Consider the following 27,427-nt stretch of genomic DNA (forward strand, 5'->3'; position numbering starts at 1 on the left):
TTATTTCACATTGCATGCCTGTATCAAAACATATCATGTACCCCATAAATATGTACACCATGTACCCATAAAAATTTTAAAAAACTAAAAAATTTAGAAAAAAAAGTAAAAAGAAAGAAATTGAGGCCACCAACTCTGAAAACAAATTACATTTGCTGATCAGCCTCTCTGGGCCACTTGTATAGATGCTCATTCTCCAAAAAGACAAACCAGAATCAAACTGTTGATTGATTCTGCTTCACCTAGATTGCTACCTTTGCTGCCAGAATCCATTATGGTATCAGACATGGCAGCACACTCACTATCATAGGGTACACATTAAAAAGGATTACAGAGGCTATCATTACATGCAAAATTTGTCACTCCTATCAAAAGCTGAGATTTTATGTTATAATGAGGGAAGTCATATTGCATGTTTACCCTTCATGAAGTTTTGCCCCTGCCTGCTTCTGATAGACTAACTACATCAAATTTTTAACACTTTCTCAGTGTTATTGTTGCCTTACCATTGTTGACATTTTCTTAGATTATGATGCTGCTGTTCCAGTCCCATCAGTTGATTCTGGCTAAATTTGAAACTAAATTTGGTCACATATTCTGCTGTTTTCTAGATCATTTCTAAACAAATATACAAGTTAGAGTATCACTCAGTACCCCAACCTGGTCCGCCTCCCCACCACGAAAAAAGCATTAGTCATGGTCACTGAAAAGAAACCATGAACCCGTAAGTTCTACTAGCTGACTGGGAAGCCATATTGGAGTCAACATCATCCTGTGCCCCCTTACAGAGTGAAAACATGTAGCTTATACATTGTGGGGTTTCTTTTTTTTTTTTTTTTTTTTTTTTTTTGAGACGGAGTCTCACGCTGTTGCCCAGGCTGGAGTGCAGTGGCGCGATCTCGGCTCACTGCAAGCTCCGCCTCCTGGGTTCACGCCATTCTCCTGCCTCAGCCTCCTGAGTAGCTGGGACTACAGGCGCCCGCCACCGCGCCCGGCTAATTTTTTGTATTTTTAGTAGAGACGGGGTTTCACTGTGGTCTCGATCTCCTGACCTTGTGATCCGCCCGCCTCAGCCTCCCAAAGTGCTGGGATTACAGGCTTGAGCCACCGCGCCCGGCCACATTGTGGGGTTTCAAACATTATAACAACATGTGCAAACCTAGGACGGTATTACTTCTAGGGGAGCTAGGCATAAAGTTGATTTTATATATATATATATATATATATAAATATATATATATATATATATAAAATCATTTGCATTGTAGAAGAGGTCATAAGAGATTTTCAAGTGTTTAAGAAAATATGCCTAGTATATCTTGTGGTCTTCAAATGACTGTAGAGATGTTTCTAGAATGAGGCTACCCTTCCAGGAAAGATTTCCATAGGAGTAACTAACTCATTATTGGTGTACATTGCAAGGACAACTATTCTTATAATGGAAGTCATCCAACTTAAAGAGGTGGTGCAGAATGTGTCACTGACATTAAGGAACCAAGGGCACCACCTTGGTTTTGGAAGTATTTCAGGTGAGACTCAATATATTGGCCAAGGTTGTTATGCACTACAATAGCACTGGAGCTCTTCTTTATGGGCTAAGGTCTAGTCTATGCAATCAGTAATATATCTGCTGGATTAATGCCCTCAGTTAAGTGAAAAAGTCAGTACAGAAACTGAAGAATAAAGCCATCTAGCTTTCTAGTGTAGACCTGGATAGTTTAAGAGATTTGTCCAGCTTTCTGTGGGCATGGTCAAGGTCAATGTTGCAAATAGGACTCATCCTACAACTTGACAGTAAGTAGAATTAAATGCTACATGAGTCAAAATGAGTTCCAGACTCTGTAGGATTCATCAGAGTAGCCAATGTTGTGATGTATTCAAGATAAAATATTTCCATGTGTAGGCACAAGGAGTTTATATTGTTGAAGGACAATTCTTTTGCAGTAAGTACCTGGCATTTCTGCACATCTTTTACGCAGAGGTGCTACTGTCTTTATTCTAGACTATCTTTGCAAGGATGTTAGTAGAGCAAGTAAGCTCTGAAGACAGAGATAGTGTCTTCCTTTGGAGCAGAGGACCAATTTCCTTAAAAAATTGAGATAGAGATATTGTGTTCTCCTTCTGAGCAATGGGCAGACATATTCACAGTCTAGGCTCCAAAGCAAAGGTCAGGTAAATTTACAGCGTATTATAAAATAATCAGGTCCCCTGTGCTTAGGACGTTTCTTCTATAATGAAATTTACTACGTTTGCAGGTGTCACCTGGCATTCTTCATGTTTCCCTGCGAAAATCGAGTCTCAGGAAACCAGGAAAGTTATTGCTGGTACAAGGGCTACTATTATTGCTGTCAGTAAATAATAGACCCCTATCTCTAACTTTGGAGTCTCATGTCTTCTGCCAGAATCTATGAAATTACAGCAAGCTAATTTGTTAGCTTGCTTGCAAATGGGGTAACATTTTAGACCTTTTTTAGTCTTAAGAAGGCAGAAAATTAAGAAGAGAAAAACAGAGAAACAAAACAGAGGAAATAAATAGAAACAAATAATAAAAGCAAGACCGAATACCAGCAATATTTCAAGTTGTATTAAATGCTAATGTACAAAATACTCCACTTAAAAGGCAGCAATACCAGGATCAATAAAAAGTAAGATCAAGTAACACCCTGTTTTCAAGAATATTTCTTACTTTTTATGCCTCATTCCCTTTCATATCAATTTTAAGATTTTTGCCAAATTCTGTAAACACAAACTTTATTAGGATACAATCATCATCTCATTGCTTTATAGATAGTGCTATTTTCATGATAGTGAATCTTTCCAACCATAATTGCTAATTTTTCCATTTATTTTTGTCATTTTCATATATTTAAACACAACACTACAATTTACAAATACCTTACACTTTTTGTTAGGGATATTATTTGGTATTATATAATTTTGGCTAACTATATAAATCATTATTTTTGTAAAGATTTATCCTAATCATTTTTCTGATATATAGGAATGCTACTTTCTCATATATATGAATGTTTTCCAGCAGTTTTGCAGATTTTCTCTTCAGGCAGTTTCTTCCTTTTGAAGTCTCATACATTCTGTTATTTTTTTCTTCTCTTACTCAGATAGCTCTTAAGTCTCCAATATATTAACTACATAACTATGATTTTAAGCATTTTTGTTCTTCATTGTATCATAATTTCTTCATTTTAGTCAAAGAAAATATAGATTATTAGCATACAACTTTATCAGGGAAAGGAATTTTCTGCTTATTCCTGAAATATTAAGAAGTTTTTTAAATGCATAAATGTTGAATTGCATTGTTTTTTATTTCTAGAATAATATATATTTCTCCATTAATTTTTAATTGTTGTAATATTCAGAGATATTTCTTATGCTAAAACATCTTTCATCCTCTGAGGAAAAAAGTATACTTTGTCATAGTGTACTTTTACATCATTGTTGGATTTGGTTTTCTAGTATTTTATTAAATATTTTTGTCTTCATATTCAGAAATCATTATGGCCTGTAACTTTATTTACTATAATAATATTAAGACTATAGCCTCTTGTAATTATTTTGAGTAATTTCCTTTTTTTCTCTTGTCATGAAAGTTGACATAGAAAAAAAACAATTTCCTGCAGTCTTAATGATATTTAACTTTTAAATTATCTAGACCCAGTGTTTTAATGTGTGCCTGAGAGTGGTGGATTGTAGATTACAATCTAATAATTTTTATTCTTTAACTGATAAATATATATTCACACTTTCAGTTTCTTCACGGTAATGTTTTACTAAATTATAGTTTTTCTTGAAAATTTTTCTTTGATCTAAATTTTTGAGTTAAAAAATTAAAAAATATATTTGGCCTAAATATTTAGATATTCAAATAATATAATATTATGTGTGATATTTTATTGTGATTACAAAAAATGCCATAATTATATTTATGTCTTCCATTTAATTCCTTCTGTATTTATTTATGCTTTCTCTCTTTTTTCAAGACCCATTTTGGGAGATGTATTTCTGTTTTATTGACTTTTTCAAACAAATTTCAATATGCCATATCTTTCATTGTTATATGATAAGAATGACATATTTATGTTTTTAATTTTTATTATTTCCTGATAGACTTATTTGGGTTTACAATATCTTTGTGTTTAATAAACCTTTAGAAAGGTTTCAGAATTTAGTTTTAAAATGTTTGAAAAGTTTTAAATATAGTACAGAAAATATAACACTCTATTCCCCTCTTGTTAATATATTACATTACAGTGGTACATTTGTCACAACTAAAAAATTTTGCTGCATTATAATAAGCTAAAATTCGTACTTTATCTAGATGTCCTTAGTTTTTACCTAATGTTCTTTTGTTATTGTTGCAGGATCCCATTCAGGATATCAGGTTGCATTTAGTCATCATGTCTTAGGCTCTTCTATTCTGTGACCGCTACTCAGTTTTTGTATGTCTTAGTTTGGTTTATCTGCTATAAGAAAATGCCATAAACCAGGCAGCTTAAACAACAGACATTTATTTTTCACATTTCTGAAAGCTGGGAAGTCCAAGATCAAACTAAGCCAATTTGGTTTCCGGTGAGATCCTTCTTCCTAGTTTGCAGATAATCATCTTCTTGCTGTGTTCATCACATGGCACAGAAAGAAAAGTTGTCTGGTCATTTATATAAATAATTAATCTAATCCCATCATAAAGGCCCTTTCCTCTTGACCTTATCTAAACCTAATTACCTCCCAAAGCCTTCATCTTCAAATACCATCACATTGGGATTAGGGCACCAACATATGAACTCTGGGGAACACCATTCTGTCTGTAACTCCTTGACTTTATGGTGCTGGCATTTTTTGAGTACTTATGAGGTATTCACCAAATATGAATATATTTGAGGTATCAAATAAAGATAGAATGTTACTATATTTGAGTTTATCCCACATTTTTTCATGGTTAGGCTAGGGTGTCACTCTCATTATGTCATATTAGGGATACATAATATCAGTATGACTTATTATTGATGACATTAATCTCGATTACCTGACTGAGGTAGTGTTTGTCAGGTTTCTCCACTGAAAAGTTCTCCTTTATTCTCCCTGTTCATATTGTACTGAATGGATGAAAGTCACTGTGTGCATTCCATATTCAGGGGTTGGAAAATCATGCTCCACTTTCCTAAAGGAGAAGCATCAACAAAGCTATGTGGACTCTTTCAATATGGGAAACTAATCTATTATTTCTCCCATTAATTAATTTATTTAATCATTTATTTATATCTGTAAATGCACATGGATATTTATTTTACATTTTAGGCTGTAATTTAATAATACTTTATTTTGTGCTTAAACTGTTACAACTTTGACCATTGAGAGCTTTTTCAGTTGGGTCATGTGTCTGTTTAACATGTACTTATTATTTTGGTTTTCATTCTTTTGTATCTTTTTTTTTTTACTTTTAATTTCTGTGGGTATATAGTAGGTGTATAAATTTATGGAGTACAAGAGATATTTTGGTTTTAAGCACGTTCTTATTTTCTGTCATTACAAGATGTTACAGGCTCATACTGTATATTCCCTGTCCCAGCCCCCAATTCAGCCATTTTCCAAGGTATTCTGGCTTCTTTTACTGGAGAATAGTATTAGAAACAAAAGTGTAATGCTTTTTTTTTTTTTTTCATGGATAGGATTCTAAGATTTTCAATTATTTCTCATGAAATGTATTTGAATCATACTATAACAACTAAGATACTGCTTTATGAAAACTAAAATTTTGATTTTTTAACCATTCAGTTCTAAATATTTGATATTAATTTTAATATATTCTTTGATTAATAAATTATTGAAAAGTATGATTTAACATTTTTTTGACATGCAAGTGTTTACATTTTTGGTGTGTTTTATTTCAAGTTTTTTTGAATTGTGGTTGGAAAAATGACATCTACACAATAAATAAAATTGGATATTTATTTGTATTTGTTTTGTGTTCTACTGGTTAAACTTCTTATTTTGTTTCACATGTCAATATTCACTTTATGTACTTAGAAGCTGTTATGTGCATGTAACCAATGAATCATTATTATACACTGAACACTGTTTTTAATGTGTACTATAATCCTAATAATGATTACTTTAAAATATACTTTGATTAATTTAGCTACCAGAGTAGCATTTGCCTGTGATACCTTATTTCATCCAATATTTGACTATTTATGTTTTTGTATGTTAGATATTTTAAATTTTATTTTTTTAAACATATGCTTGAATTTTGGTTATTCAACTAGAAATTCTGTGAATCTAAAACAAAAGATTTTAATACATCTATATTTATTATGATTACTTGTACTATAGATTTATTTACAACTCTGTTTTTCATATTTTCTACATTCCAAACTTTTCCTTGTTCATTTTTCTGTTTTTTTTTTTTTTAATTTTTTTAATTTTTTTTTTTATTTTTGAGATGGAGTCTCGCTCTGTTGCCCAGGCTGGAGTGCAGTGGCCGGATCTCAGCTCACTGCAAGCTCCGCCTCCCGGGTTTACGCCATTCTCCTGCCTCAGCCTCCCGAGTAGCTGGGATTACAGGCGCCTGCCACCTTGCCCGGGTAGTTTTTTTGTACTTTTTAGTAGAGACGGGGTTTCACCGTGTTAGCCAGGATGGTCTTGATCTCCTGACCTCGTGATCTGCCCGTCTCGGCCTCCCAAAGTGCTGGGACATTTTTCTGTTTTGAAAAGAAGACATACACACAGCCAATGAGCATATGAAAAAAAGCTCAACATCACTAATCATTACATAAATGTAAATCAAAACTGCAATGAGATACCATCTTACAACAGTCAGAATGGCTATTATTACAAAGTCAAAAAGTAACAGATGCTGGTGAGGTTGTGGAAAAAAGGGAACACTTATACACTGTTGGCTGGAGTGTAAATTAGTTCAACATTTTGGAAATCAGTGTGGTGTTTCCTCAAAGACCTAAAAACAAAACTACCATTCAACCTAGCAATCTCATTACTGAGCATATGCCCAAAGGAATATAAATCATTCATCATTCTATTGTAAAGACACATGAACACATATGTTCGTTGCAGCACCATTACAATAGCAAAGACGCTAAATCAATTTAAATGCCTATCAATAAAGAAAATGTGGTACACATACATCATGGCATAATACGCAGCCATAAAAAATAAAAAGATCACATCCTTTGCAGAAACATGGATGGAGGTGAAGGCCATTATTCTTAGCAAACTAAAACAGAAACAGGAAATCAAATACCACATGTTCTCACTTGTAAGTGGGAGCAAAACGATGCAAATATATGGACACACAAACTTTGGGGTGGACGGTGAGAGGAGGGAGAGGATCAGTAAATATAACTAATGGGTACTAGGCTTAATACCTGGGTGACAAAATAATCTGTACAACAAACACCCATGGCACAAGTTTACCTATATAATAAAACTGCATCTGTACCCCTGAAGTTAAAAGTTTTAAAAAAATCTTTCTTATATGGGTTGTTTATCTCTTGAAATGCTACAAATATTTGCAATGTTATTTTTTATATTTGTTTTGTGTTTAATTATGTCAAATGACCCAAAGATATCACCAGCATGAGATAACTTTTTATGTTATTACCTTATCTTGGAAAACTCATGCTCCAAATACATACAGTAAATGTCTGATAAATAGAATCTACATATTGTGCAGGTTATTGGTTACATATTTACATATTTTCAGGATAAAATTAAATTTTTTTCTACCTAGAATCCAGAATATTTATAATTTGATACTTTCCTTTGAACACCTCAGATTTATAAAGCAGTTTGTATTCAATCTTCCTATTTTTCAAAGGCCCAAGATTTTGTTTTCTCTCCTCCTTTAAGCATGATAAAACATATCTTAGTAGTTGTGAACCTTGAGGATGGAAGAAAAACACAGCTAACCAATATTACCATGATCTATTAGTCACTCCCTGTCCCAAATTCTTCCATAGTATGTCCTATTTAATCATGATAACAATCTTTTAAGGTAAAATTTATTAAAATCAATTTTCAGATTTGGAAAGTCTCAGAGATGTTAATGAAGTTGATTAATAAATAACAGACTTGAAATTTGAACCAATTTTTAGCTATAGAGTTGGTCAATTTAAACTACTTCTCTACATTACAGAATAATGTAGGGCAGTAGCTCTTCAAAATATATTATTTATTTTGTTTAACAAACTGGTAAGTTATCCCTTATCTATAAATAACATAATATGTAAATACTTAGCGTGTTTCTAATTTAAATTAACAATTTGTAATCACTCATTTTTCTAGGGTCAGCCACATATTTGATTTTTTGGTTGAATCACACAGGTAATACCTTGCTGTTTTTTTCATTAGTTTTCTTTTCTTCACTATTTATATTTCATATGATTACATGTGGCAAACAGATCATAGATTTTTGTCTGCAGAAAATATCTAGTTTTAAAACCTGTCATTACAACTATTATTATAAGCTAATTGTTTCATGACATAAACAATTGGTAACTGAGTAGCACCATATTGTGCTATGAGACTGACTGAAGTTGAAATTAACCTGAGGTATGTATGTAGCTCAGTTCAGTGTATTCATCCTCACAATTTATGTCCATTGTGGAAGTGATATAAAGTAAGCACCAGAAAGAGTAGACCTGTTATCAGGAGAAATACTATTCTTGGAGTTATACATATCAGGGTGTAATAATAAGGAATATGTCTGAAAAAAAAAAAACCACATACCTGTGTCTGCATAGATGTGTGTGTATGTAATATTCTAAAGGATTTTCATGCTTTTTGTAGAGCTTTACTGATATTTTGGGTTCTTTTCAAATATTTGTAAAAATACAGATTTGATTTCTTGATAAATTTTATATTCTCCACTGAGAATAAAAACTTAGTTGACCTACACTAAATTTTACTCGTTATTGGCTTATTTTACTCATTTTTCTGCTGGTTGTTGAGAACTGTAACAATGAAAAATAGATAGCTGCAGATTCTCAGCAATTACCAAAAGTTAATTGGAATTATTAAGATAACAAACATGCACACAGAATGCTTTTGTTGATAAATTTTAACTACATTTAATGAGAAAATTCAAGACTAAGCCAATCTCATAAATTGTTTTATGCTATGTTAATGCTTTCTCTGGCTGGTGAAATTAAATATTGATAGACTGTCCTCTTAGAAACGGTTACACAAAGACATTGTATTCATTTCAAAGGCTAAAAGCTAAAATGGAGCCAACCTAGAAACAGTGTGTTGACTCAGTTAAATAGCAATAATGAACATAATTATTTGTTTTCAGCTCTATTCTCAACTGATGAAGAGAGAAATTATAATATGGGACTGAGACCATGACTGGGTGGTCAGCTCATTTCTCATGTTACATGTTTTAAGTACCAATAAACATCTAAATGAGATGTTTCACTTTTTTCCCCAATCAAATATATTTTAAATGAGATTGTAATGGCAATTTAAAAAACTAACAACAAATTGTTGTTTTCCTGAGCCCATATTTCAATTTTAATGTTGTTCTAAGTATCATGTAGCTTTCCAAATATGTAAATGACAAGGTCTCTTTTTTTAGGAAGGTTATAGTATCTGGGGATGTCAGATTAATCCACATAAATCAATTTATATCCTGTATTACAAATACTTTATTAATTTTTCTGACTATTATTACATAGGTTTTCAATAGGAAGTTATATTAGTGAAATAAACTTTTTTGCAACAAAAATCATCTATAAAAGTGGTTTCTAGAATGTTTATTTTCTAAATGAATAAGTGCAGTTTATTTTTCATGTTAAAGGAAGCAGCATTGCTTTATCCACCAATAAGCAAACAAACAAATAAGGTACATTGAGAAAGTGTCCAAAAATTTGAATATCGTATTCTCTTATCAATATTTAAATAAAAGTAAGAAAGCTCAAATATATTATATACTATTTGCCTATTTCTCCACTGTCGTACTTTAAACTGCTTTTGATTTGTTGTATTGTATTTTAAACTGCTTTTGATTTGGTTTCTTGTAACTCCAAAAGCTGAATCAGCATTTTATATCTTACTATCTTACTTGCATGGATTTTTAAAACTAATGTTTTCTACCCATAAATGTTATGCCAACTCATAACTCATTTTTAATTCTTGTTTAATAGTTTCTTGGAGAAACAGAAAAAAGTAAAATCAAAATACTAACATCTTTTGTAAACAGACATTAATAACCATCATTCTAAAATGAACAAAGTATTGTTATTGTCTGAATTATGTTCCTCCCCTGCAAAAAAGCAAACAAACCAAAAAAACACTGAAGTCCTAACCCCTCAGTAAGTATCTCAGAAAGTGATCTTATTTGAAAATAGAGTTGTTGAAGACATAGTTAAGATGAGGTTATACTGGAGTAGGCTGAGCCCTAATCAGATATGGCTGATGTTCTCACAAGAAGTCAGCAGGTGAACACACTTAGGCACACAGGAGAATGCCACGTAATGAGGAAGCCAGAGACTGGTGTTAGACAGCTACTTACTTGAGCTTTACTTCACACTTGCAACACCATGGGTGTTTAACTGGCCTTGATTCCCATTCCTGTATGAGGATATATAGTTATACTTATGAATATAGGTGGAGGAATATGATTTTGTAGGAAGCTTTAAAAGTCACAGAACAGAAACATGAAGATGGGGTTCAAAAATAAAGAGAGTCATCATAACATCCTCATGATTAAATACTCCCTACCTTTTCACCCTCTCCATTCGACTGAGAATCATCATTTTTATAACTAGGATTAAAGGAACTAATTCTCTACTGTTTAAGAGGTTTCAGACACTCGCTTGGGCCAACATTAAACATTAAGCGGGTTAGGCAGCTTTTAAGGCCTAACAGTAACTATTTTCAGCAAGATTACTGGTGGCTTAAAATGTGAAAATATTAAGATGATCTCCTCTATTTTGAAATGAGAAAACTGCGATGCATGTATTTCATATCACTTGAGAAAATTAAGGTGAACAGTGGTGTTGATTTAGGAAAATAATTCCTGATATTGACTGAAATCTTAACGAAGCAAAAAAAAAAAAAAAAAAAGAAAAGAAAAAACGAAAAAAAACATCTGCTGGAGGGTTACATTTCTTTGTAGAGAATAAGTCCTGAATTTGAAAGCAATATGGATTTAAACTGACAGTGGTGAATGGCAGAGCAGGCGAAGGCACTGTAGCAAAAAGCAGGATGGAACATCCTGATGAAAAAAAAAAAGCATAAACAGATGGAAGAACAATTTTTAGATTATAGATTTTAAAGAGAATAGTGGTGGGGATGGAGGTAAAAGTAAGAGGTAATTTCTAAAGAATTTGGCTGTGAAAGCAATAAAAAGGAGCCAGAACTCAGAGAAGTGAAGCAGTTAAGAGCTTTAGACTTGGAGTAGAAAAGATTTGGGTCGAATTTTAGTTTTTTCCAATTACTCATTCTGTGACTGTGGACAATAAATTAACTTTGCTGGATCTCAGTTTTCTCCCTTTATAAAACGGGAATGATGATAGGCACTCTACATGCTTATTATGATGATAAAATGAATTTGTATTTTATTTGGCACCTATAACCATAAGTCAGATTGTAGGGACAAAAATAATATATAGTAAACATTGCCTCTGAAAGAGAAAAACTTTTATAATCACAATATACATACTTTTGCATATATAACCTTGTATATTAAAACACAAAATGTGATTTTATCACATTCCCACTATGTAAAATTACATCTCTTATTTTTTTTAATTTTAATTTTTTAGTTAGTTTAGTCTTCATAATCTTAATGTACTTGGAGTAATAGCTTCAAAGTGGAAAAAGAATAAACTATCACTTCTAGATTCTATATTTAGGCAAACTATGAAGAGTAAGAATGCTAGCCATTACAGAATACATAATATTGGACTTAACCCCCGTTTGCCTACCATGACCATTAAAAATAAATAAAAGCTTTACCAGATATATAAAACAACTGATTTCATGCATCAGAAAGCAACTAACACAGTGCTACATTATTTGGACAAAAAAATGCACAAGAGGTGACATCTTGGTTTTCTCTCTGAAAATTTTTTAGAAACTATGATGGCAGTGTCGGCCCATCTGGAGTGGCCACTGTGAGGATGACAGCTAGAGGTGGGGAGGCATGGTCAGGGCTGTGTGCTCCCTGGAGCCAGCAGAAATCAGGAACAGGTGATCCCAGCAGCAGCCCCTCGCCCTACTGAGGTGGTGGGGTGACAGCCTGCACTCCTGGGTGCAGCTGCAGCTGCCCAGCCATGTCTCTGGACTTGGGCATCCCTGTGCTCTCAGGGACCTGGGAAGCCCCCTTTCCCCCCAGGCTCTGAAGTGCCTGCTCCCACTCCCTGGCCTCTCCCCACTCTCAATGTCTGCTCCAGTGTGGAGCAAAGTTGTAGCCAAGCCTAGAAACTGTTGCTACCTGGCTAGGTATGCATGTGCTTGGGGCAGCATTGACACATCAGGCCCCTGCCACCTTGGCCCCTTCCAGATTTTGGGTGCTGACGAGCATGGGAGGGAGGACGGGAGGCTGAGAGTGGCTTAGCGTGGGCCTGCAGGCACCCCTTAGCACAGACAGCCTGGGTGCCATGGATGGCATGTTGATGGTGGCAGGAGGCAGACACGTTCCTAGGTGGGACGGGTTGAGTCCCTGGTGAAACCCCACCATCAAGCCAAGGACAGCCAGAAGCCTGGAGTCTGCCACCTGGAATAAAAACTTCATTGATGCCTTTCAGCCAATCAGATGGTGCTTTTCCAGGTCTGCCTGGCCACCCATGGACCAATCAGCACACACTTCTTCTATTCTGAGCACATAAAACCCTCAGATTCAGCCAGACTCAGACACTCATTGGGACTACCTGCCTCCAGAAAGGAACAATCCACTTTGGGTCACCTAAGAGCTGTTCTGTTACCCAATAAAGTTTATCTCTGCCTTGCTCACCCTCCAGTTGTCCACATAACCTCGTTTTTCCCTGACATGGGACAAGAACTCAGGACCCAGGAGCACAAGGAGCTGTAACACATTTCTGTCTGGCTCGCTGAGCTGTGGGCAGTGACACACTCCCAGACTGCAGGAGTGAAGAGTGCTGACATTATGGGGGCCCAGACCTTGGGATTCCTTGAGCCAGAGCTGCTGTAACACTACAGTCCTCTGCTGGCACTGGGTGGCCATCCCATGTGAGGGAAAGCAGCAGCGGAACCAAGTCAGCCCAGGATCTGTGGCCCAGAGTGGGGCAGCAGGACTGAAAGAGGTATAACACAAATGGACTGAAACACAGCCCCTAGAAACTTGCCCCATCACTCACCATGCTGCAGGCTGCAAGGAGAGAAGAGCTGCAGCCTTTCTGGGAGTGCAGACCTCGGGTCTCCCCAAGCCAGGGCTGTGACATGCTGTAACACCGTCTTTGGGCCTCTGTAGTTCCTGGTGTCTAGGAGTTTTCAGATGCCACTGCATTCCCCTCATCCAGGTGCTGGTGCCCGCAGCAAAAGCTGCTTCAGGTATGTCTGGTCCAGCTGTAACTTTGAATGGAGCTGGCATCTGTGCCAGCACCTGTAGTTGCCTGCACCACCATAGCAGCTGGTGTGCCTGGCTGTGTGCAGTGGCCACACCCAATGCTTGCTTGCTCACATGCCTGTCACTGCTCCTCACCTGGCTCGCCCTTGGCAGGCATGAGATTTGGGCTGGTAATGTGAGCCGAGTGCAGCCTGCCAGGCCAGGTGGGTGGAATGAGTCCAGCAGGCACAAGCAATACTAAAGCAGAAGGTGACATGGGCCACAGAGGTTTCCAGCTGGCGAAGCAACACTAAGGACCCTGTGACACTATCTTGCAAGAAAGATGAGCCCATGCAGAAAGTCATAGTTTTGAAACCAGCCCAAGAGTCCCACCAACAGTTGTTTTTGGATAAACATAATAATTGGCCCTTCTGGTCTTAAAAAGCTTGGAACTTTTGTTTTATCTGAGTTCCTTCTTCAGGCAACAATCTTTAGGCCTCTCACAAAAAGTGTCAAAGAATTGAAACCAGATCACTGCACCAGATACCAGACCCCTCATTCACCATGATTGCTTCCTTGCCCCTCCCAAGTTCTTGCTTTCTAACACCTTGCTACATTTCTTGCCTTTTATATAAACCTCTGGTTTTAGTCAGTCAGGAAGGTGCATTTGAGACTGATCTCCCATCTTCTCAGCTGCAGCACCGAATTAAAGCCTTCTTCCTTGGCAATACTCACCATCTTAGTGACTGGTTTTCTGTGTGGTGAGCAGCAGGACCTAGACCAAACCCCTGGTATTTCAGTAACAGTTTCACTGGGTGTGGGAGCAAAAATCAGCATCCAAGGTAGCAAAATGGCTATCTGTGTAACAATTCCACTTCACAGGGTATTATTAATGGAGTCTGTTATACAGATTAATGATAACAGGCTGAAGAGATGAGCAGATTTCAGATACACACAGTGCCAAGGAGAAATCAGAATTCGATTCCTGCCAGAGTAGAAAGTTTTTGGAGAATACCTCAGGTTTTCAGTTGAAATCTCACAAAGGTGAAGACCTTGAAGTAAGACCACATCCTAAGAATACTGGCAAATTTGAAGAACACCTATACTAAGGCTAAAGTCAAACCTGAAAATTATGAAAGTCATACCTAATCCCTGACATGCAAAGAGCTTGGAAACTATCACTCCCATCCTCACAATAAGAAAACAGCCAAGGCCAGGCATAGTGGCTCACATCTGTAATTCCAGCACTTTTGGAGGCCAAGGCGGGTGGATCACCTGAGGTCAGAAGTTTGAGACCAGCCTGGACAACATGGCAAAACCCAGTCTCTTCTAAAAATACAAAATATTAGCTGGGCATGGTGGCATATGCCTGTAATCCCAGCTACTAGGGGGGCTGAGACAGGAGGATCGCTTGAACCTGGGAGGTGGAGGTTGCAGTGAGCCGAGTTCATGCCACCACACTCCAGCCTGGGCAACAGAGCAAGACCCATTAAAAAAAAAAAAGAAAAGAAAAGAAAGAAGGAAAGGAAAGGGAAAGGGAAAGGGACACATAAGGTAAAAGCCAACAATTCTCCCTAGGTCCATCAGGAAACTAAGGTCACAGGCCAAACTGTTGCCCTGGGGGGTGGCGGGGGAAACTCAAGAAATAAGCAGATACAGAGTCACAGATGACCAAGAGCATAAGTCACTGGAGAAATAGGATTACACCAGACATTTCCAAATAACACACTGGTCAAGAAAATCTGAAGATAATCTAAAAAATATTTTGAGAAAAATGAAAGTATATCAGTTTGTGAGATGCAGCAAAAGCAATGATTAGAGGGAACATACAGCATTGAATGACTATCTTAGAAAAGAAGAAAGATTTAAAATTAATCATCAAGCTTCCACTATAGGAAACTAAAGAAAAAAGAACAATATAATCCTGAAGCTAGTAGAAAAAAAGAAATAATAAATAGTGCAGAAATTAATAAAATTGAAAAGAGGAAAACAATTGAGAAAATAAGTGAAACCGAAAGCTGATTCTTTAAAAAACTTCTATATAATTATAAAACTCTGACTAGAATAACCAAAGAAAACAGAGAAGACACAAATTGCTAATAGCAGAATTAAAAGAGGGCCCCAGACTACTGATACATGAACAAGAAAATCACAGTAAAGAAATAGTAACACTTTATGCCTATAAATTTGATAATTTAATTGAAATGGACTAATTTATTGAAAGACACAATCTACCAAAATTCAGAAAAGGAGAAAAGGATCATCTAAATAAGCCAATATCTATTAAATAAAGTGAATTGAATCAATAATTAATAACCTTCCAAAAAAGAACTAGTCCAGATGGTTTTACTGAATTTTAGTGAATTCTATCAAACATTTAAGAAAGAAAGATACCATTTTTTAGTATCTCTTCCAGAAAATAGAAGCAGAGAAAATGCTTCCTAGCTCCTTCTATGAGACCAGCATGAGGCCAACATTTCCCTAATACCAAAATACAATAAAGACATTACAAGAAAAGAAAACTACAGACATATATGTGCCATTAACAAAGGTACAACAATCAACAAAATATTAGTAAATCAAATCCAAAAATGTAGGAAATGAGTTATACCCTACACAAGATGGATTATACAGGTATACAAGGCTGGTTAAACATTCAAAAATCAATTAATTTAATTCATCACATCAATAGGCTAAAGAAGAAAAATCATATGACTGTATTGCTAGATTCAGAAAAAGTATCTACTACTACTTAATGAAAAAAACTCTTAGCAAATAGGAATGAAATAACTTTCTGAATTTGATTTTTAAAGTTTACAAGAAAACCTACAGTTAATATCCTATTTAATGTTGAGAAACTAGATAGTTCCTCCCTATAATCTTGTACAAGGGAAGAAGGTTGCCTCTCACCACTCCTCCTCAACCTCATATCAAAGGTCCTAGGTAAAGGAATAATATAGGCAAAGGAAATAAAAGATGTAAAGATAAGGAATAAAACTATATTTGTTTGAAAATCACAGGATTATTTACATAGAAAAGCCTAGAGAGTCAACAAAAATCCTCCTGGAACTAATCAGTGATTATAGCCAGGTTGCACAATAACAGGTTAATATACAGTAGTCAATTGTTTTCCTATATACTGAATGAACGATTATAATTTGAAATTAAAAACACAATATCATATACATTAGCAGCACATAAAAATAGTGAAATACTTCATAATAAGTCCACAAAACATGAAGTTCAGTATGAAGAAAACTATAAAGCTGTGATGAAAGAAATAAAAGGAGATCTAAATAAATTGAGAGATATTCCATACACTTAAATGGGAAGATTGATTGTTGTCAAGATACCAGTTCTTTCCAACTTGATCTATAAATTCAATGTAATCCCAGTTAAAACCACAAATTGATTCAAAATTCCATATAGAAAAGCAAAGGCCCAGGATAATCAATATTCAAGTTCAATACACAACTTCAACTACTGAAATACTATAACTGAAAATACTAAACTTCAAGCCGTATATAGAACTATAGTAATCAAGGAAGAATGGTATTTGTGAAAGAATAGACAAATATAAAACATCAGTGTAATAGAAAAGAGAGCCCAGAAACAGACTCACACAAACATAATTAACTGACCTTTCAGAAAGTAGCAAGTGTAATTTAACAATGAAGGGATAATGTTTTTCTTTTTTTTCTTTTTGTTTTTTGTTTTTTTTTGAGACGGAGTCTCGCTCTGCCGCCCAGGCTGGGGTGCAGTGGCGCGATCACGGCTCACTGCAAGCTCCGCCTCCTGGGTTCCCGCCATTCTCTTGCCTCAGCCTCCCGAGTAGCTGGGTCTACAGGCGCCCGCCACCACGCCCGGCTAATTTTTTTGTATTTTTAGTAGAGACAAGGTTTCACCGTGTTAGCCAGGATGGTCTCAATCTCCTGACCTTGTGATCCGCCTGCCTCCGCCTCCCAAAGTGCTGCGATTACAGGCGTGAGCCACCGTGCCTGGCCCGGGATAATGTTTGTCAACAGTGCTACTAGAACAATTGGGCATCTACATGAAAAAAAAAAAAAAAAAAATCTAACTACATACCATACATCTTTCACAAAGTTCACTGGATAGCAGTTGTAAATGTAAAATGCAAAACTATAAAACTTCTGTAAGATAACAGGAGAAAATATAGGTGACCTTCAATTTTGTAACAGCATTTTAGATACAGCACCAAAAGCATTAACAATTAAAGAAAACATTGATAAATTGGACTTTGTTAAAATTAAAAAGTTCTGCTCTATGAAAGACACTATGAAGACACTGCTCTAAAAAAGACAAGCTACAGACTGGGAGAAAATCTTTGCAAAACATATACCTGATAAAGTGCTTTTTTTCTAAAATAAAAAAACCCTTAAAATGAAACAATAGAAAATAAACAACCTAATTAAACAATGGACAATAAATCTATACAGATATCTCAACCAAGACATACAAATGGTAAAAAAAAAAAAAAAAGAAAAAAAAAAAGAAAAAAAAAAGCATATGAAAAGATGGTCAATGTCATGATCATTAGGGAATTGCCAATTAAAACATAATGAGATGCCCTTACACGCTTAATTCAAAATGTTGACAAAACCAAACACTAGTAAAGATGTGAAGCAATAGGAACTCTCATGAATTTATGGTGGGAATGAAAAATGGTACAGTCACTTTGGAAGACAGAGTGATAATTTCTTATAAAGCTAAATAGTCCTACCAAACAATCTGGTAATCATGACCCTAAGTATTCACCCAAATGGAAAAAAAACATGTATTTCCACACAAAAGAAACTTCCATTCAATGTTTATAGCAGCTGTATTCATAATTGCCAAAAACTAAAAGCAACCAATATGTCCTTCAAAAGGTGAATAGATAAGCAAACTGTAGTATGTCATACAAGAGAACACTATTCAGTGATAAAAAGAAACTGTCCAGCCACAAGATTATGTGGAGGAAACTTAAGCAAAAGAATATTACTAAACAAAGAGTCAGTTGGATAGGGCTAACTACTACATGATAGTAGCTGTATAACATTCTGGAAAAGGCAAAAAAAAAAAAAAAACAGTAAAATGATCAGTGGTTGTAGTGTCAACCACTGATTGTCAAGGGTTAAGCAGGGGGAGTGAGGGAGGAATGAAAAAGTGGATAACAGGGTTTTTTTTTTAGGGCAATGAAATTATTCTGTATGATAGTGTAATGATGGATGCTTGTCATGAGGTATTTGTCAGAACTGTAACAATGTAAAGAGTGAAACCTAATGTATGGACTTTAGTTAATAATAATTTATCAACATTGGTTCATCAATTTTAACAAACTACCACACTAAGTAAATATGTTAATAGGGAAAACTGAATCTCTTTCTGGAGGCTAGGGAGTAATATGGGAACTCTCTGTACTATTTGTTCAATTTTCGGTAAACCTAAAACTTCTCTAAAAATGAATTCTATTAATTTTTAAAAATGATGGTGATTTGGGGTAATTTAACTACATTGTAAAATAACCCAATACTTTTGAGGAATATTGTAAGAACAAGAGCCTAAATACTGGAAATACCATATTCTACTTACAGTGAAATAAAATCAGATATATAAAGAAATAGGAAAATGCAACTAATCTTCAAATAATAATTAGTAGAGTCAGACACAGAGAAGATTTACATATTATCTTTGGCAAGTAGACAAACAGCTGTAATTAGTATCTTAAGGAAGAAAGAAAAGATAGAAAAATGAATGAATAGAATAATTTAACCTAGATGTAGAATCTATGGTAAAATCAAAGGACATTTTAGAACTTAAAAACATCTGAAATGTAAGGACTCACTGAATGGGTTGAACGGGAGACTGAAAATAGCTGAGGATAGGACTTGGGAACTCAGGGAAAGGTCATTAGGAGAGATACTTGATGCAGTCAAAAGTTCTCACATATATGTAATTTAAGTCCTGGAAGAAAAACAAAGAGAGAAAAAAAAATAACAGCAATATTTGGAGAATTTGTGGTCAATGATTTTCCAAATCTGGTGAGTTATCTACCCAACAATTAGATAAATTCAGAAAACTCCAAGCAAGATAAACGCAAAAAACTCACTTGGTCCCATTAGGGTTAATCTGCTAAACATTCAAAATAGAAGGAAAATGTTAAAGCCACCAGAGAATATAAAGTTATTATCAAAATATAAACATCAATCAGAAGTTGGATGACTTTTCAACAGTGGCTACAGAAGTCAGAATGCAACAGACTATTTTTAAAGATTAAGAAATGAATATATTCTGCCAACTTAGAGGTTGACATGGAATAAAAATATTCTTTACAAAGGAAGGTCAAAAAAGACCTTCTCTCTCTCTCTCTCTCACACACACACACACACACACACACGTCACCAGTAGGCTTGAACTCTAAGATATACTGATAAGAGTTCTTCAAGCTATAGACAATTATCTCGCATGGAAGCATGAAACTGTAGAAAGGAATGAAGAGTATAAGAAATGCTGTTTTGAAATCAAAGTAAATACTGTTTAAAATAAAAGTAAAAATAAAGCCCTGTGGAAGTTATAACATATATAAAACTAAGTAAATATCAATAACACAATGTATCAGAGGTGGTTAAAAGAGTTTAACTGTTATGAGGCTTTACATTGTTTGGGAAGTGGCAAATGTCCTGTATTAAAGTAGACAAGTTAGAAATATCTCTTTTTAAAATCTCCAATGTAATAACTAAAAAATAATTAAAATGCCATAAACAATTATATGAAAAAAATACTGCCATTTAATCAAAAGTAGTTGATTAATCCAAAGAGAACAGATAAAGAAAAATAAATGGAAAAAAAGAGAAAATAAATACAAAGATGGCAGAGTTAATCCTAACTCAAGAATTATATTAAACATATATAGTGAAGGAAAAAAAATCCTAAAAATTAGAAACAAATGGAAATAAATGAATTTCATTGCATCAGAAAAAGGAATTATTTCAAGTGACCTTATAGCACAGAATTTTGACTATACATGCTTAGAAGAACATGGGTCCTAAGCAAAAATGAGGCTATAAAAAAAATCTTAATTTGCCCCCAATAACTTAATCTGCCCCCTATAACTATCTATGATAGTCTATAACTATTATTATTTATTAATTTATAAATGATGATGTATAATAATTTATAGTACTGTAAAATAGTGGAAATAAGAATTGGAGGTATCTAAAGTATCAACACCTGACTGAAAATGGCAAAAAAACCAGAATTAAGTATTTAACTCTTCTCTTACAAACTCTATTTCAATGTGACAACACTTTGTTGAAAAGGGAAAGGTTTTTTTGTTTGTTTGTTTGAGACAGAGTCTCCCTCTGTTGCCCAGGCTGGAGTGCAATGGCGTGATCTCAGCTCACTGCAACCTTCGCCTACAGGGTTCAAGTGATTCTCATACCTCAGCCTCCCAAGTAGCTGGGATTACAGATGCGTGGCACCAAGTTCAGCTAATTTTTTTGTATCTTTAGTAGAGATGGGGTTTTGCCATGTTGGCCAGGCTAATCTCTAATTCCTAACCTCAAGTGATCCACCTGCTTTTGCTTCCCAAAGTACTGGGATTACTACCATGAGCCACAGCGTCCAGCTGAAAGGGGAAAGTTTTTAACCAAAGAATTGTAACTAATTTATGTGGGAGAAATTATAGTATTACGAAATCATTATTTTGCAAGTATAATAACAGAATTCAGGCAATTATTATCAGCAGTTGAAACATTAGATAAAAGGTTGATGGAGAATTTTACGATAGGAAAATGGGCCTTAAGTAGTTGAACTGAAGCTCATCCAGTCTCTGGAGCTAACTTTCATTTCCAGCGTATATAACAACAACAAAAAAGTTAAATGACACCAAGGAAATAAACACACAAATCCAGAATTTAAAATATTTCACAGAAGAATCAACTCCTTCTCTGTGACAGTCAATAGCAGGAAAAAATACAAAAGGAAAGGGTGATTGTTGAAGATTAAGAGATTAAGGAGAACTAAGAACCAAATGTAATATATAGATCTTCTTTGATTTGTGACTCAAAGAAACTGGCTGTAAAAATATGTTTTTGAGATAACTGGAGCAATTCAATCATGTGGTGAGTATTAGGTGACCTTAAATATTTATTTAAAAATCTTGTTGGCATCGTGGCTGTGTTAAATGGCCATATTACTTTTAGAAACACATACTAAAGTATATAGAGATTCAATGACTTAATTTTAGGTTTGGTTTTAAAATATGAAAATGAAAAGGCAAAAATGATAGATGCAGCAAGGGATCAGGCAAACCTTGATACATGCTGAATCTGGATGATGAGTATATGTTTGTTTATCTACTTTTATTTATGTGTGAAAACATACAAGTAAAATATGAAAACAATGTTTCAAAGAATATTTAATCACATGGGAAAATGACCATGGCGTGAGCAGCTACATATGTGGGTCTGATTTTATAATTTTCTCTGAGTAGTAACACTATAAATAATTTTTTTCCTTTAAACATGTCTATATGTTTATATTTTCTAATATGAAAAAATATTTGTAATTATAAAAATCCATATAATTGTAAAATAAATATTCATAAAACCACGTGTAAGCCCTGAACTAACCTGACACAGCTTTTACATCTTTGTGTGATGTGCCACACCTTTGATTATTTTAGCTAACATTAACTTGTCACCTTCCCATTAACAGAGCTGTCAAAAATTTCACCTTTGGTATTATCTACTCTAGTATTTTAACATGTCTGATTATCATCATTATTAATAATTACAATTCTGTAAAATTTGATCATTTTAAGTCACAACACTATTCCTTCACCAAACATTTACTCTGAGTCTAGTATTTGTCAGGCACTGTTCCAGGCACTGGGGCATTAAACAGAAACAGAGTCCCCGCTGTAATAGAGCTCAGAATTCCAGGTTAACAAAGAAATAAAAAGAGGGCATAATTTCAAAGGTGTCTACTAGCAATGCCACCTCATGAAACAAAGACGAATATTCTTTGTTTTTGTTTAAAACAAAGTTAAAAGATACTTTTAGGCCTACAAAATATTCAGTTACCAGATCAAATCATATACAATGTCAATACTCAACAATTTGACCTAGAAAATGGCATTTTCAAATGTTTTAATTTAACGTTTTTTTCAGATCTGTATTTTAGAGACAAAACAGATATTTGAGGGTATTTATTTAATTCTCTTCTTTCACAGATCATGAAACTGTGTGTGTGTGGGGTGGGGAGGGGGGGCACGGGAAGTGTCGTCCAAGTAAAAAAGCTAGTGAATCAGAGAAAGTAGAAAACATATATTGTGCACAAATTCAATTAAGGGACCCCTCTCTTTAGTTATCGGTAATATAAAGGAAGACTTAGATTCAGATTTAAAAAAAATCAAATATAACAGAATTGCCATAACTTACAAAACCCATTACTTTTCTACAAATTTTCATGAATGTAGTTAACGGTCTGACTCAGATTCAGTGCTCAAAGGTAGGGAAAAAGAAATTGAACAAAAACATAATGTGCATGTTATAGGATGCTAAAGAAGAAGTTTTGCAAATGCCGTGAGTGTGACTGTCCTCCGTTTGCTTACAGTGTATATAAATCACAAATGGAAAGTAAAAGCAAGAGCCATAGAAATGCCATTGATTAAGATCATAGTTTAAATGCTGTTCTTTCAGTAGTTGCATGCACAATGATTCAAAACTTTGAAATTTATAAATAAATTCAGATGCAAAGATAGAGCCATACTAGTATGAACTATGGTGCTGTGTGGTATAGAATATTACAGCCTGTTTATGTGAGAAGGAAGGGAAATTGGTGAACAGCTGGCCAGACTGTCATTGTTTTGTGAAAAAAGTTGAGTTGCTAACTACAGACCCACATTGTAGCTCTATCTGATTACTTTTAATTTTTCAAATATACTTATATCTAACTTAATGTTTAATATTAACATAATTAATTTTAATGAGTAGACTTGGCTTTTCTCAACAAATCCTCTTTCCTTTAGCAAATCCTAAGACCTATCCACTATTAGAAAAGTTTTTTAAGTTTCCTTTTTAACTAACTAGCTAATCAATTGATGAATTCCACAACAGTTTACGAAATAGCAAGTGTGGAGTAAGCATTTGGGTGGGATATTGGCAGTAGATAGGTGAATAAGGGGGCTGGATCCCTGCTTCCTGCAAGACCACAGACAGTCTTGGGCTACACCGATAATATTGTTGCTTGTAATATAGGGTTCTCGTTCTTATTAGAAAGGTAATAAGCTAGGCAGATGCTAATGCCTATGTTAAAAAGTGCTACTTCATTCATCTTTGAAGTATTATCCTTCAGTGATACATATGATTAATAACATTAACTCATGTTATGAATAAGTAATCAAGGAACTATTTTAAAGAGCAGCAAAATCAGCAGAATAGAGGTTATCTTAAAAACCAGTTCATGTCTAAAAGACCAGCATTTAGGAATGTTTATAGACTTGAATAAATTAAGTTTCTTATAAACTAAGGCTACAGCCTTCTGATTGCTAAAATTTGGTGTTCCTTCTAGTACATTATGTCATATAACTTTCATTTTCTGTTTCTAATACGTGTTCTGATATTTACAAAATAAACTTTTAGAAAATTATTTAAATCATAAGTTAATTTTAGAATTCTGTGAATGCTAATTGTAGGTCATCAGGAAAATGCAAGCTGAATGGAAAGATAATAAATAAAATCAACTCACATATGAAACTGATTAATTCAATAATTCTTTTTTTTTTTTTTTTTTTGCTTTTGGCTGAGCTATGTCAAGTAAAATTTTTAGAAGAATGTCTGGATTGTATAACTCCCGAGCCTCATATATTTGAAATTATCACTCCCTTGCCTTAGGTCAATTACATGCTGTGTAGCTAAAGAATTGTCAGTTTACACCATCAACTACAGATTTTCTTGTTTTTGGTCATTATGAATGTTTTTTTCCTCATACATGGTGATGTCAATCATTTGTATTGTTAGATTCAAATCCTTAATAAACTTTTATTCAAATTCTTAATGAATCCTCTCTATGACTACCTTCATTATTATAGTTTTCTTAAGCTTTCTTATTTTCTTGATTTGTTATTTATAGCACTGATTATGATAATCATGATATAATGATGAGAATCAAGATTATAAATACTACTAAACTATTTATTACTATTAAAACATTCAAAGCACCTCCAAATTTTAAAAACATGGCTAAAGAAATGTTAATCCTTACATGAGCATATAAATATATACTATCAATAGGGTATATATATTATTATGAGTTTCATATGTATTATATGTTTACATGAGTACATATGTACATGATTATATATATTCGCTAGAGAGTATATATAGATATATAGTATATAGATGTATAATATATAGATATATAGTATATCTAGTATATAGATATATAGTATATATAGATATATAGTAGATATGTATAGTATATATAGACATATAGATATAGTATATATAGATATATATAGTGTACTCTCTAGAGTATATATAAGCTTTTTAGAAATTCGATCCAATGGGTTGGTGGTACAAGATACCAGCAACTGTTATATATATTCATATACTAGAGTTTTGAACATTTGATTAACAGAAAAATTTTCCTGGTACAATGTCAAAAGATATAAATATACATACACACACACACACACACACACAACACGATCACAAGTATAAAGGTGTATATATATTCATATATATTTCTCTATATACATTGTAATTATTTGTAAAGATATTCTTTGCGTGAATGAAAATACTGAATTCAAACACACCAAACACACACACTTGTCCATCATCCCAAGGACGTGTGGAACGGAGAGATTCTAACAGATGACGTACTTTTCTCTCTCTTTTTTTTAATTGTTACTATATTATTTATAATGAGCACATGCTTCTTGCTTATATTGAAGTGGTATTAAGAAACAGCAAATCTATATTATAACTAATTAAAAGAAAACCTTTAACTATGGGGTAAGTGACATTCGTCAAACAAAGAAAATACCCAATAGAAAAAAAAAAAGTAATGCTTTTAAAAACACAGCAAAATAACACTTTTCCAAGAAAGATACAATTTTGGGGAAGTCACTGTGTAATCAGATTAACTTCTGGGTACACTGGGAGAAGGGAGGTATATGTTAAATGAACTCCCCTCCTTATATAGCAGTCATGGCCAATTATGACACTGAAATGGTGAGTGTTTTATTTTAAATGATTTATCAATTTCACTGTAAGCATTCACAAGAATTCCCTGACATTATTGTACATGTTAATCAAGAGTGTATATTTGGCTCCAATATCTTTTTTTTTAGTAGGGTGACTGTTATTCTTTCGGCTGGAGTTATTGCTTCTGTTTTTTAGAAGGTCTGGTATTCCCCAAACAGCAGTAAAGTGAGCAGGATATCTGCCTTCTGCAGAAAGGTTTTTCACCCATAGGACTTCATGGTCAAGTTCAGGGCAGTTGTATTTATGTGAAAAAGTATATTTACTGTTGTTTTGAATTAGTGTTTATTCAAAATTTTCCCTAAATCTTAGAATATTCTTGATACTTGTGACTTTGGAGCAGAATGAAATTATTCCCATGGTCCAGGAAAACCACTAGACTAATAATAGAATGCTGTGTTTGTGTGCTGATGAGCTGTGTCCCCAGAAGCTTAATTTGGTGCAGTCATTTATTATAACTTAACAGAAACACTGATACAGGTTTCTTGACTCAATAAAGGAAACCACAGTTACTGGAATATGAAAATATACAGTGGGAATGTATTAATTTTTGCACATGAATATCTTCTTTAGGTTTAATAAAAAGTTGCTCTAACAGCTCTTTAGAAATATGATGCAATGGGTTGGTGGTACAAGTTACTAGCAACTGTTAGCTTGTGGTTGCTCAACACATACAATAAAATAGCAGACTATTTGTAGCATCATGTTACCACATGAGGGTGCTATCTCCCCAAAAATGTTATCTGTAAAGTGAGCCAACCACCGCTAGGAAAGACTGTTTTGCTGTTTTTTTCCGTATACATTTTAGAAGACAAGAAACGATTCATTAGAATAAACACATTCTGTAGGAAAAAAATAAAAGTCTCAGCCTTAACACTAAAGGACTAATAATCTCTCCATAACTATATATTGTGAATCCGGCATACAAAAGATACCTTTGATTTAAAAATATGGATCTACATGAAGGTTTATAGTGTTAAGCAAAGCGTGGTCCATGGACAACCTATACTATAGTAGTAGAGAGACGTTAGAGGTTCATGCTCATTAAATAAGCATATCTCTGGGCCTTACTCTGACCTATAAAATCAGAACCTCTACAGGTCACTCCCAGAAATCTTCATTTTTATGTTGCTCCTCAGATAATTCTCATGTGTTTTAACATCTAAGAAGCACTGGTACGGAGTCATTTTAAAATTGTTATTCTTGTAAACATTGACCCATGTGAATGTTGAAACCCAATAAACTAGGTGATTCTTTGACCATCATGTCATCAACTTTTGCAAGCAGTTCGATCATAAGGGAATCTTTTCTAAAGTACAAGTGAAAATTCTCACCTAACATTCTTACATGTTTTGCGGAGATAATAAATTTAACATCTGCTCTCTGAGACAACAGAATTTTACTCATCTTGCCAGCTCATTGACTTTTTGTCATCACGTTCCCTTTGACCTAGTTCAGTAAACAAAAGATAACCCTATGTTTCAACAAGCAAACTTCACACTCATAAGATTAATTGATGTTTGTCATTTCCAGAAAATTGCATGAATTTGGAAAAGTTTAAGAACTAACTTATACAATAGAAATATGTCCTGTAACATACAACTGTAATTATAATTGT

This window comes from Macaca fascicularis, chromosome 12 (genome assembly GCF_037993035.2).
Source record: "Macaca fascicularis isolate 582-1 chromosome 12, T2T-MFA8v1.1".
Taxonomy (NCBI): domain Eukaryota; kingdom Metazoa; phylum Chordata; class Mammalia; order Primates; family Cercopithecidae; genus Macaca; species Macaca fascicularis.